This window comes from Neovison vison, chromosome 2 (genome assembly GCF_020171115.1).
Source record: "Neovison vison isolate M4711 chromosome 2, ASM_NN_V1, whole genome shotgun sequence".
NCBI classification, from domain to species: domain Eukaryota; kingdom Metazoa; phylum Chordata; class Mammalia; order Carnivora; family Mustelidae; genus Neogale; species Neogale vison.
This window is the reverse complement of record NC_058092.1, coordinates 185,992,064-185,996,625: the sequence shown is the minus strand read 5'-3', so window position 1 is coordinate 185,996,625 and position 4,562 is coordinate 185,992,064.

Genomic DNA, 4,562 nt, shown 5'->3' with positions numbered 1-4,562 from the left:
CCCTCTGGCGATGTTCTGATTACACTTGCCCTCAGTGTCATTTTTCACAAAACTGACACTCCCAGATGCGCTCCCAGCTAGAGAGACGTGGTTGGCAGGCTCCCCTTATGCACCTTCACATATGAGACCCCAGACAGGGTGGGCCTGGGAGAAGGGCCTGATCTGAAGGGAGAACCGGGAGCAACTCAGTAGTATTTTTGGTGTCGTTGCAAATCTACGTGCAATCTATATTTGTACATGTGCCAGTAAACACGTCTACACCACAGAGCAGAGATCAAACTCTATTTCCTGCTTTTTCCATTTAACTTACAATGTACCTTTCCCCACATTATTAAAATCATTGGAAGAGATGACTTGAATAGCTGCATAGCATTCCATGATATGGATGTATTTAGTGAATTTAATAATTTCCCAATTTTTGGACATTTAGACTGTTCTCAATTTCTTGGCACACTCAACTCTAGCCCTAGAACTAGCTAACCACGACCTTCCGCAAGTCATCTGGCGGATGGAAACAAGAACTCACCTCACAAAGATCCCCTTTTATAACCTGTGGAAGTGATTTCTGAACAGTGAAAGCCCTGAGTGATGTCAAGTTCACTCCCCTCCCCCTTTCCCGGCTCACAGCAAGGGCAGGCTCTGCCTGTCCGGCTAGAACAGATCCTCAGAAAAGGGATCCCTACCTTCTGGGGGTGGTTTTCTGCTCCTCCATGTTTCTCCAGCCACCTCCAGGGGCCGACTTGGAGGCTCAGGAGTCCTGGAAGGCCATGTGAGGAAGCCCATGTTTTGTCAAGGGGCTGGCCGCTCCCGACATTCAGAATGAGAATGTGGATGGAGACGGACAGAGGTCTCTGGGAACTGGGTCGCATGCTGGGCTTGTGGGAACCTGTAGTTTTAGAAATAGAGGACTCATGGGCTGGGGGAGGGCTGGAGGTTGGAATCGATCCTTGGGAATGTCTTCTATCAGCCTGTCAGGGAGGTACTGTTGTTAATGCCCATTTTACAGATGAGGAAGCTAGATCTCAGAGAGTTTCGGATCAACCAAGGATGTACAGCTAGTGGGGGCCGAGCTGGGGTTCCTCTTGCTCCCTACCATCTGACACAAAGCAGGCTGCCACCAGTGTCCAGTGACTGCTCCTCATGTGGCTCAAAGGTGGTCAGAAAAGTAGAGTCACCTGCACGGGGCAAGTTCGGGAAGACTTCCTGGAGGAATGGGCCTTCAGCTTGGCCCCCTATGTGGGTAGAAATGGTCCAGGGGCTTACTCCTGGCTGCACTTCAGAATCATCTAGGGGAAGTCTAGGTTCCTAGGCCCCACCTACAAAGATTTTGGTTTCATTGTTCTGAGCTGGGGCAAGGATGTCAGTATATTTTAGAAGGGTCCCAGGTGACGCCAATGTGTAGCCAGATGGCTGAGCAGACAGAAGCGGGTCCCTTAGTGAGGACAGGATGTACAGGGAGCCAGGGCAGAAAAAAACCTGTGAGGAGCCAGGACAGGGCCCCCGTCTCTGAGTGGGGGCAGTGTGAGGCCTGTGGGCCGGTCAAGGCCAGAAGGGCTTGCCTGTTTTATTGATTTTATTTGACATCTTGTGAAACCCCAAGCCATGTTCAGTGGGGTACCTGCTTCGTGCCGGCTCAGTGGGGTACCGGCTGAGGGTGCCCCTGTCCATCCCGTGGGAACCCTCCCAGTGAGTCTCTTCAGCCTGCAGGGAAACACAGGTGTTTGCACTCCGTGATCACATCTGTTCAGGCAATGGGGCCACTGAGGCCAGGCCGGGCCCTAGCTCCTGACATCCGCCATCACTGTGACCCAGTAACCTGGATTTCCTAGGGCAGGTGGCTCAGATGGTACTGCTGGGGACAGGCCCCAGTGCCGATGGCCATTCGGGAAGCCCCCACTGCCTCCTGCTCCTCCTGGACGGGGTCTGTCCCACCTCTCCCTCCACTGTGGGCACTGCCTCATTCTGGCCCCTGTTTTTCCTTCATGTTTAGCCTCCTGGGGACAGGGACTGTGTATTTACTGCTTTCTGGTGAATAACCAGGGCCTGAGAACAAATCTAATAGGTGAAAGACGAACGGCACATGAACCCATATAGCCACGAAGGGGCAGAACCAGCTTCCCCCATCCCTCCCCCACCCCTGCCACCTGCCTCCTGGGTCCCTGGGCCAGTGGCTGGTCTCACTCCTTTGTGGGGCCTCAGAGACCAAGAACAAATGAGCGAACAAACACAGACAATTAAAACGAAACAAAAAACCAATTAACTTTAAAGAAAAATTTTTAAAAATTTTCTTTTTGAGCCAAACAGATGAGGGAGAGGAGGAAAGCAGGAATGTTTCTGTTCCCATCGGTGTACTCCTTCTGTCGTATCTAATCCTGCCTGCAACTCTTTGAGGCAGATGTTACAAACCCAGCCTCATTTTACCCGGGAGATAGCTATGCCCCAGGGGGCCAACCTTGGTGCATGCAGTCATACACCCAGAGCCACGATGTCACCCCAGATCTGGCTGAACTCCAAGGTCAGCCCCCACATTCCACTGCTGTGCACCTGGCGATACACCACAGGGAGATAATGAGTTCTGCAGGGAGCCCTGCGTCTTCTAAGTCAAGTCCTGGGTGAATATGGGTGTCAGCTTGAGTGTCAGGGAAGAAGTCCGGAAGGATGCTTGGTTGTTGCCTGGCTCTGCCTCCCAGCACCTTCCCTTGAGCCTCAGTTTCCCCATCTGTAAGACGACTTGGTCGCCCAGTTTCATGATTCTGCAGAAGAATGCAAAGGTATGAATCCGGAAATCAGTTTCTGTAAAGTTCAGGGTTGTCCTTCTCTCTCTGGAACATTCCACAGTTGATCTAATTAACCTCAAGGGCTCACGCATTTGCAAAGCAGAATGAACTATGCCTTAAAAAGAAAGCTGGAGATAGAATATAAGTAACAGCAGCCGTGTTTTTGGAGGCTCAAATGACTATTTCTCTTGATGATATTTAGGGGTGCCTGATGTCCAGACAGGAGGATGCTGCTTGGAATTTTTGGAGGCCGTGGCCAGACTCTGGGGCGTGGCACTCACTCTAGTTGGGGAAACAGGCTGGCAAAGGCAAGAACTGTTCCCCTTTGGCCTGAGCACACTGCCATGGGACAGCCCAGGAGACTGAGGCCAGGGTTCCGTCTCTGACACTGCCCCAGCAGGTGGCTGGTGCAGACCTTGACATCAGGCCCGCCTGGGCCAGAGCCTCCACACACGTGATTTCATCTGAGCCTACAACATCCCTCATCATCACATAGGTGAGGAAACCAGTCACACAACCGTCTGTGACAAGTCCTTTCACTGTCCCCACCCCCTGCAACTACGGATGGTGTGGCTGGGGCACAGGCAGCCGCAACGCCTCTCCTTCTGAGAGTCTTGACCTCTATAGAGAAGATGACACTGATCCAAGGAGGCAGTCTCCTTCTCCCTCCTCCCATCCCTTCCTGATTCCTGCATTGTGCAAGGAGAAGATGGCTGGTTTCCTTCCAGACTTCCCTGAACATTTGCTTCCCTGCCTCGTGGGGGAGGAGACCGCTCCCTGCACCAAATCCTCTTGAACACATTTACAGTCAATGACATACGCCAGCGGAAACTCCACCCCAAGCAGGGCAGCCTTCCCTCCACCTTACCCCTGGCCTCCCCACTAATCCTAACCCGTGCCAGGCGGCCAGCCCCAGCCAGCCCCTCCAACATTTACTTTGCCCTGGGGGGGTGGGGACAGCCCAGGGCCTGGCAGTATCTACATGAGCATTTGCTTAACAAAGTATATCTCCCTAAGGACCCCCAGAACCAGCTAGAAGGGGCCGCTCATCAGCCGAGGCAAGGCTGCCGGGCCAGGGCGGAGGGCTCTTCCTGTTCACTCTCAGACCAGCTGAGGTCCTGTGTCTCAGCAGTGGGCAGACACCCAGAAAGGTGCTGGGCTCCTTCCTTGCCGTCGCTTGCTACCTGCTGCCTGGCAGGGTTGGGACTTCATCTGACTGGGTCTCTGGTTTTGCTCCTTTTATGTTTGCTGTACCCACACACCAGCTCCAGAGCCTCCCTTGCTCAGGATTCAGGCGGCCGCACCAAATTTTAGTTTCTCCAACTCTGAAAATCCTGGAATCATCAATCCCGGGGATGCTGGAGCTCATCTGGTCTACTCCTTCCCCATCCTTGGCCCATGGAGATGGGAAGCTCCACGCAGCTGAGTTTATGGCGCCCGCGTCATATGCATGGCTCACTGTTGGTCAGAGCCTGGAGCTCTGGTGGTGGTGGAAGGAAAAGAAAGGGAGAGAAGTAAGATCCAGCCTGCCTCAGGGACCCCACGGACCCACGGAGAAGACAGGCTTGTGCCCAAGAACACAGTCTGGATACGATCGTTGCAGTGTAGGAAGGCACCTTTCCAGGGTTGCAAACTCGGTGTGAGAGGGTGTCAGGGCCTGAGGACTGGGTTCTGTGACCCCGTGGTAGGGGTGTGCCTCATGCAGTGGGACTGCCCCTGCTCGGATCTGGGTGTGTGATGACCGGGAATCAGGAAGAGGTTCAGATGAAGGCTGGAGAGGAAGTT